The 9,594-nt window shown below is 37.6% G+C and overlaps 2 pseudogenes; both read right to left on the minus strand.

Annotated features, from left to right (window-relative positions):
* The window catches only part of LOC115031496, a 6,577-nt pseudogene extending 6,164 nt beyond the window's left edge, over positions 1-413 (minus strand).
* The window catches only part of LOC110298016, a 111,218-nt pseudogene that overhangs the window by 9,360 nt on the left and 92,264 nt on the right, over positions 1-9,594 (minus strand).

The raw sequence follows: 9,594 nt of genomic DNA on the forward strand, positions 1-9,594 counted from the left end.
GGTGCCGGATGTCTGCGGCCCCAAAAGGGTGCTGCCTCAGCGGCTCTGTGGCTCCCGCCTGTCCCAGAAGCTGTCTGCCTCTGTGGTCCTCACTCTCACCTGTGCAGACTAAGTTCAGCGGAGCCCCAGAGCCAAGATGGCGCTCCCTGCAGGGCGGATCACTGTCCCTCTTTGATCCTTTTTACTATGTTGATCATGTTTTGATTAGGTCTCAGATTCTCAAACAGGTAACCAACCCGGCACACAGGGCAGCTGCCTACCCCGTCCATTCTTCTGTTGGACACATAGTTCAGTATGATGCAGACTTGGCAGAAGCTGTGGCCACAATCAGTGCTCACAGGTTCCTTCAGAAGCTCCAGACAGATAGGACAGGTCACCTCTTCCTTTGCCATTGCCAGAGCTGATGAGGCCATCATTGCTGTGATTCTGTGTCTTTCTAGGTCCCTGCATGATAGGGATGGTTAAAAGGGCCATGTAAGAAGTGGAGGAGCAGAATCCACACTTTGTAGAGATCAAGGAAGGACTAAGGTGACAAGGTGAAAGAACAAAGGGAGAAATATAGAAGGATATTTAGTGACATAACAAATAGCATTTCTTCATACTCTAAAGTGCTCTACTCTTAGATAGAGTGACAAATTTGACACAAGATTGTTATTCCCTTTTCAGTAGATCAGAGAGAAAGTGTTTCTTTCAACAGAATTGTGCAACCTCCCTTCTCTCCTTCTCTTTCAATTCCCAGGCACCATCTTCAGTGTCAAAAGCACCAAACCTCTCATGTCTCTGGCCACTGTACTTCTCTCATCACTAGGTGGTGTGACTCATTCTGATCCTCTCCTTACAAGATTCTTACCAGAAAGAGCAAATGTTTACCTGCAGTGCAATAAGCCCCATCTCCTGATTCACGTATGCAATGATTTCTCTGATTGCCATCTAATAAGTGACTATATGTGTGTTGTATTAGATGTATAAAGATGGTCACTGAGAAGGATCCTTTGCCTTCAATGCATTGAAAATGAATGAAAATCCCTCTGGAGTCTTTTTTTCACATGAGCCTGCTCTAACCTGTAGAGGTGACCAAAGAAAAAAAGATGTAGCCACTAGGACAAAACTGATATCCAGAACAAAGTACGTGAGGAATTATGCCCCTGCTCTACTTGGGGTTATGTGAGTCTTGTGGCTGTCAATGCTGAGATTTTTATCGTGGTCTAGAAATTTGCCAAAAACATTGATGAGATACTCTAGGTATTTGTGTCAGCATGATTCTGACTTTAAATCCACATCAAAAATTATAGTTCAAAGTACACAGAGTTTTCCCCAATAACATGTAGTATTAGCAGGAAAAACCAACGGACTAGCCACACCATATATTAACCAGGTGATGGTGGTTGTGCACACTTGTAAGGCAGGCGAATTTAGTATATAGTGAATTCCACGGCACCTATGTCTAGACATAGAAACCTGTGTCATCCCCATTACCCCACAAAGAAACTCTTGACACTCATTGCAGAAGAAGTATTTGAAAATACACACCTTTTTAGGAACTAAAAAATTTCTAAAATTGTCTAGAAATAGGCATAATTTTTTGTATTTTAAAGCCATACATGACAATACCACTGCTAACCTCATAACAAATTTAAGGCAATAGAAAATATTTTTTTTATTTATAAAATTATGTGGAAAACAAGGATTTTTTTTTCACCATTTCTATCTATCACTGCAAGGTAAGTACATGGAGGAAATGTAGAATAAAAAGCTGAAACAAAATATTAGACATGCAAGTAAGAACTATTTTACAAGTGATAGAACAAACAATGAGCTCAGTAAAGAGGCAAAATATGTTTAGTACAGAAATATCACAAATAATGAGGGACCCTATAAGGAAATTAAGAAGATTATCCTGGTGGTGCATACCTCTAAATCCAGTTTCTTTAAATATGAGAGCAGAGGATGTCTAATTCAAGGATATTATCACTCTATAGCAAACCCTGTTACATTCAAAACACAGAGAAAGGGCTGGAGTGATCCCCAAGTGCTAAGAGCATTGCTCACTCTTTTTTTTTTTTTTTTTTTTTGAGACAGGGTTTCTCTGTATAGCCCTGGCTTTCCTGGAACTCACTTTGTAGACCAGGCTGGCCTCAAACTCAGAAATCTGCCTGCCTCTGCCTCCTGAGTGCTGGGATTAAAGGCATGCGCCACCACAGCCCGGCTGCACTGTTCACTCTTGTGGAGATCTTTGTTTCCATTCCCAACCCTCACATGGCTCTCACTGCCCCTGTAACTTTAGTGTCCATGGATCTGACACCCTGTTCTGGCCTCTGCCAGCATATTGTCCATATGGTGCAGAGACATGCATGCAGGCATACACCTATATATGTAAGATGATAATAAATGAATAAATCACTTTAGTAAAAGAAAAAAGAAGAGGGATCACATTCATAAAACTATTAAGACCAAGAAAGAATGGATTAGGAAAAATAACTATTGAAAGATGAAATATCTGCACACAAAAACTATAAAAGTATTGAAAGAAATCAAAGATGGTACAATTTCATATAAGGATTCCTTACTTATGTGTTTGAATATTGTTAAACACATATGTTCGTCAAGAAAGATGGAACATCATTTTAGCGCACTGGTTGCTTTCCCAAAGGACCTTGGTTCCCTTTCCAGCACCTGGGAGGTGACTCACAACTGTTTGTAACTCGAATTCTAGGGTACCTAACCACTACTGGTATCTGTGGGCACAGGGCATTCAAGTAGTGAACAGACACATATCCAGGTAAGATACTGATTCACATAAAATAGCATTTTTTTTTTAAAAAAAGTGAATAAGAGATAACAGGCATTGGAAATAGTCACACTATGGCTTCTTTGAGAGCTGTTTTCTTTTCTGGTTGTGGACAAGGCTGCCTCAGGAATTTGCTAAACCAATAAAACCTTTAGATTCTGGTGTAGCCAGAGCCTATCTACAGTGGCTAAAGTTGTCATTGATCTTTTTCTCCTTTGTGTGAACATCACAAATGCCATTTCTGTTTTATGATGAGTATATGAGACTTTTACTACATAAATGAATGGTTATCAGTTCTTCTCTCTTTTTAAAAATTTGAAGAAAAGGAGCCACCTCATATTCATAGAGTGTGTATTTTGTATGTGAGCATTTGGTTGAGAATAAGAAAGTTGTTATATAAATTTTTGTTTTACGTTTTCCACAGCAGCTAATGTGTAGGGAAACATTAAACCCACACCAAATCATGAGCAGCTGAGGATCCCCTCAATCTTCTTCTCTAGGTTGCCAATCCCACAGGCTGTGCAGCTCAGATCCCTGTTTATGCTATGTTGTTCCCACATCAGTGCTGTCAGTCTTTGGGACAGTGGCTCCCAAAAGCCAAGAGCTCTTGGTTTATATGCACAGTACAAGCTGCCAGTAGACTACACCAGCCCTCTGGCTTCCCAACTCAGCCTCTCATACAGTGGACTGACAGCCTGCCAACTTGGGTTATCTTCAGGGAAGGTATGGAGGAGTGGTTAGTTTTTTTTTTATTTTTTCATCTCCAGGATGTATACAATGAAGACAAACCAAATACGTTTCACCATTGAACTGTTTGTACATTACCTTTGGTAACACTAGACTAATGTAGTCTTGGGGAACACACGGAGGAAACAGGTAGTGGGCATCACATACAAGGCTTGGTGTTTCATAAGCATGCCAGCTGACAACTGTATCTGGTACTGCAGTGTTTACCACAAACAGGGAAAGACTTCATGAATTTTCATACTGAATTACAGTTGAGTAGATATCAAAAACAGAGTGGCAAATGTATTTTAGTTGCAAATAAGGCAATTAGTTTTAGGGTGCATTTTTCACTGTAGATTTTACTTTAAGAAGTAGCAAGATAAAGTTTTGTTTTTAAGGCATTTTAAAGCTGTAGCAGGCATATGCTTCACTTTCTTCCAAAGAGGCAAAAGCAGCTAGACTCGCTTACAGCACATGCTTCGCTCCATGGTAAGGGTGGACGCCTACACTTGTCAGTAGCAGTCTTAAACTACTCACAGTCAGGCAGGGGTGGGGTTCTGTAGGCTTTAGAGCCTGAATATTTCTTTTGGGGAGGGGCTGTAGTGAATGTACTGGGTATGAGAGGGAAGAAGAAGGAAACAGGACTGCGAGTGAGTGTGCATGTGTGGAAATTCATCATAACCCTTGAAGCTAGCAAGTGACCACTGTTGGCCGTGCTTCTTTCATGACTGCAGCGTACATGTATCTCTTCAACTCTGCAGCGTGCATGTATCTCTTCAACATGTTTTTTAACCTTCACTAAGGATTCACCAGATCATCTTGCTCAGACAGCTCAGGATGTATTCCTTTAGCTTAACCCATGCTCCTGGGTTCTACGGTGTTTCTATAATTAAGTGAAGTGTTGTACTGTAATCTATCATAGAGAGCTATATGTATGGAAAATTTTGATCAGTTTTTAAAGAGATGTATCCTGTTTGCAAAGGTACAATAAAATAGAATCTTCTAGATTATAGGCAATAAAGAAAACAATAAACCTTATTTAACAAATCAGACCAATACTCTCTGCTTATTTGATTTGGTGGGGGAGGGAGAATGTCTAACATATCCAGTAGTTTCAGGGATTTCATTCTAACTTAAAAAGTTTGACATATTTAATTTATACATTTCAGACTGATAAAATAGGGTTTTGGAAAATTATAAGAAATGCTTTGTTAATGTGTGTATTCCTATGTAAAAATACATGACTTCTTCTGTGTATATTTTTTAAAATTAAAGACTTGTACATTTAAAAAATAAAAAATAAAAAGTGAATAAATGAGTCAGAAAAATGCCCATACTAATTCAACATAGAAGTAGAGAGAGGACTGTTGCAAAAGACCCAAATCCAGCTACTGATAACCACATAAAACAGCTCACGGCTAACTGAAACTCTAGCTAGAGAGAATCCAGCACCTCTGACCACTACAGCTGTTCCCTTCCTTCAAATGTATATGCACACAGGCTGTCACTCAAACAAAATAAATCTTAGTGTGTGCATGTGTGTGTGTGTGTGTATACGTGTGTATACGTGAGTGTGCATGCATGCTTTAGATCACTAATGGTCTAAACAAGACAGAGACTGATTTGCCTTCATGTTGCCCACAATTAACCACTCAATTCCAACTTAAAGGTACCAATAGAAAGTCCTGCCACAGGGAATATTGAATAGTTCTAACATCCCAATATTTTATACAATGGGCACTGGAAATAATCCATAAACAATTTATTCAATCCACAATTTACCATTATGTGGATGATATTTTGCTAGGTGATTCAAATTTAGATACCTTAGAGAAAATGTTAAAGAAGCAAAGAAAATATAAGAGGAGATTTTATTAATTATTAGGATGTAAGGTGATTCTGCAGGAAATTCAACCATAAAAGATACGAAGCAGGAGAGACCAACTAAGACTCTTAATGATTTTCAAAAATTACTGGGAGATATAAAGTAGCTTTGGCTTACAATTGATTTAGCTACTCATGAGCTGAGTAATTTATTAAAAACCTTTCAAGGTAATAATTACATAGCCCAAGAAGATTATCAGCTGAAGCTTAAAAAAGAATTGGCTCTGATAGAAAAGAAACCACAAAATGCCCATATGGACCACATTGATCCAAAGAGGGCTTGGATTTTAGTTGTCTTCTATTCATTTTCCCACTGGAATTCTCTTTCTCTCTTTTCTTCTCTCTCTCTCTCTCTCTCTCTCTCTCTCTCTCTCTCTCTCTCTCTCTCTCTCTCTCTCTCTCTAAGATTTATTTATTTATTGTATGTAAGTACACTGTAGGTGTCTTCAGACACCCAGAAGAGGTGTCAGATCTCATTACGGATGGTTGTGAGCCACCATATGGTTACTGGGAACTGAACTCAAGACCTTTGGAAGAGCAGTCAGTGCTTCTAACTGAGCCATTTCTCCAGCTCCCCACCAGAATTCTTATGCAGAGAGAAGATTATATCTTAGAATGGATATTTATATCACAGAAAGAGAGTAAAAAATTAGAGACCTATATAGAAAGGTTTTTGAACTGATTCTAAAAGGAAAAACGAAACTTTATCAATTAGATGGAATAGATCCCTCGAGATTGTGGTACCTTTTACTAATGCTGAGATTGTCTCATTATGAGCAGAAAATGAACATTTGCAAAGAGCTTGTAGTAATTTTTTTTGGTGGGGGGAGTGGAGAAATTGACAAGTACCTAAAAAGCAAACAACTTCAGTTTATAAAAAGTGCTAATTGTATTCTCCCCTGAACAGTAAAAGGGACACCAATTTCTGGAGCTCTTACATTTTATACTGATGTAAATAAATTGGGAAGGGTAGGATATGAGTCAGGTAGTTGAGAGTCCTTATAATTCAGTTAAAATATCATAGTTATATGCAATTCTTATGGTGTTACTAGATTTTAAAGAATCTCTTAGTATAGTAATTGACTCTCATTATGCAGAAAGAGTTGTTTTGTGTACAGAAACTGTTGAACTTATTTAGGATGATGCCAAATTGACTTCACTGTTTATTCAACTACAACAAGTGATCAGAAATAAAAATCATCCATTAAATTTTACACGTATCAGATTCCATACACGTCTACCAGTCTCTCTAGCACAAGGTGATGATGAAATTGATCAGCTATTGCTAGGAAGTGTGCTAGAGGCTTCAGAATTTTATTAAAATAAAAAACAACAAAACCAGCATGTTAACAGCAAAAGTATAAAAAAAGAATTTTCTATCACTTGGCAACAAGCCAAGGAAATTGCACAGACATTTCATACTTGTTCTATATATAACCAAACTCCTTTACCTACAGAAATAAAAGTTTTTTTTAAATTACAATACAATGTATGTATATTTAAACTCTTGTATAGGTATTATGCATATGTTATTCATTTAAAAAAAATACAAGATTTAGTCCCAGTCCTTTTAAGTACTGCTGTTGCAAACTGTTAGGAATGATTGAGAAATGAAAGTTAATGGTTTGACAACCAATGTCATAGTAAGGCCAGATCCTAGTCTGAATTATCACAGAAAGATACATACTGGGTTAAACATATAATAAATGTCTAGAAACAGGCAATATTTGCTGATATACTATGGATAGATAGTTGGTCTTCAAAAACGCCAGAGACTTCTAGAATATAGCATTGGGACATTTTTTTTTCACATTAATTTAAGGCTTTTTTTTTTTTTTTTTGACATTGAGAAATGTCAGGTCCTGGAAGCTCCCCATTTGAATTGAATTAGAGATTGCTTCATTTGTGTCAAGATAGCCACCAGGCAAAGAAAATGCCCTAACTTTTTCTTCAGACAGAATGCTGTCTAGAAAGGACAAATGGGTGCAGAGACATTGACTACCAAGCTTTTCCAAGACAGAGTAAGACAGTCTTTTATTATTTGTTTTTCACAAAAGATCTGTCAGATATTCTAGGCCAGGAGGTTGAAGATGATAATCCAATGTTTTAGAATACTGTATAGCTGTCCAGACATCAAATTGTATGTCGTATCTTTAATTTTAGAAGTGCTTGTCTGTACTTTCTGCATATTCATGTAATATTTTTTTCCTTCTCATGTATCAAGACTTGATAGTTATAGTCTTAAGTTAATAAGCTTAAGTTGTTTTGGATTTAAGAAGACATTCTAGGTCTGAGAAGATGTTTTTAGATTAATAATGCAAGTTAGGAAAGAAATTGATTTAGACACAGAACTCTGAACTTTCTCCTGAGTTGCCAAATAAAAACAGAATTGACTTTTTGAATGTAAATCTTACCTAAGAACTTTCATAATTGTTTCAAGTCAAGTTGTTTATTGTTATAAGAGAAAAAAACTTTTTAATTAAACAAAAAAGGGGAAATTTTTGAGGTTTGGTCTGTTGGTATGCATTTTAATGCTAAATTCTGTATCTGAAATCTAACACTTTGCAGAGAGGAATCCTATGTCTTAACAACAGTCTGGCTTGTTTTGGGGGAATTCTCTTGGCCAACAACTCAATTGGATGCAACCCAGTCCTACTATTGGAATCTTGTTTGGTGACAAGAGATTGCCAGCCAAGTTTCCATATCTCTCATAATTAGTAGACCTCATTAGCTTCACCTCCATATGTTTTAGGAATATTTCATTGTACTAGGTTTCCAAATAAGTACTCAAATGTCCCTCAATTTCAACAAAATAAATCTTTTTTTTCAAGCAACATTAAGGAAAATAACTAGTTTTGTTCAACTGAAAAAATAGTCTACAGACAGAACTTGTTTTTTAATTATTGGGGTTGTGATGGCTAAGGAAAACTCAATTTTGTGCTAGGCAACCATTCTCAATTCCTAATTATAAGCTACTGGCCAATTTAACTCTTTGTTCCCCTCCCCAGAATTATAAAACTACTATGAGATAATTAACTCCTTGTTCTGTTTTTTTTTTTTTTTTTAGCCCATTTATTGCTGTGTAACAGGAAGTGAAACAGCTCCTCCCTTCTGAGGGGAGTACAAGGAGTTTGTCAGCTACACATCCCACACAAATGAGACATTTATGAAGTCCACTTTTAAATACACTCCTCCCCAGCCTCCTCTGTGTGACAAGCCTTTGATTTGGTTTCAAGACTGTTGAACTATTAGCACTAATGAATTCACTTTATTATAATTTAAGTTGAGTTTTCTTCATTTCCTGGTTGATTGGAACTCTGGAAAATGTAAAAATGTTTCTTTCCTGATGATGAAATTTCAAGATGCTGATGTCATATGAGAAATGGTCCTTTTTCAAATACTTCTGGCAAAGAAATTGTTCTAGGCTTCATATACTGAGTAGTATTAGCTGGAGCAGCTTAATGTATACTGCCTAGACATTTTCAAAGTTAAAAATTGACAGCTCTAATATATGCATTTTATTATCTTCTTATATATAGTGGTAAACAGGTAGTTCCCAAGTTCAAAAAACAGGTTTCCACAACTAAGAGCTGGAGAGAGCAAAGGGGAATAGGATGGGCTAGTGACAACCTTCAAAGCCGACCTGGACACCAGCAGGCCTGACCTGTGTCTTCTGTTGTCTACATTAGCTTGTGTGAAGCCTGGATTCTTTGCTCCAATTCCTTTTTTTCTTATTTCTCTAGGTCTTTCTATGAGCAGACATCTTTCAGTCTTTTATATCATTAAACTCAATCAGGTGCTTATTTCTTGAACAGTAGAAAAGTCCTGGGGCAGTAATGTTTACCTGTAATCTCAGCAGCTGTGGAGGCTGACACCGGACAATTCCATGAGTTTAGGCTGAGATCTATAGGGACATCATGTCCCAAAGTCTTGCACGCGTCCGACTCGACCAGCAACAACAGCTGCAACAGGATCCTTCTGCACGCGTTTATTGGGAGAGCTTGATTGCAGAGGCTGACCCTCAGCCCAGCCCTGGTGCTGCTTTATATAGGCCTAGGAGAGGCGTGTCTCACACCCAGATTGTGTTGTGTTTGGTTGATGCTTACAACCTCATTTGCATTCTTACATCTGATTGGTTACTTTCTCTCTTATCTGATTGGTTACTTTCTCTCTCTTCTGATTGGTCAATTTCTCTC

Source organism: Mus caroli, chromosome 7, assembly GCF_900094665.2.
Source record: "Mus caroli chromosome 7, CAROLI_EIJ_v1.1, whole genome shotgun sequence".
In the NCBI taxonomy this organism is placed as follows: domain Eukaryota; kingdom Metazoa; phylum Chordata; class Mammalia; order Rodentia; family Muridae; genus Mus; species Mus caroli.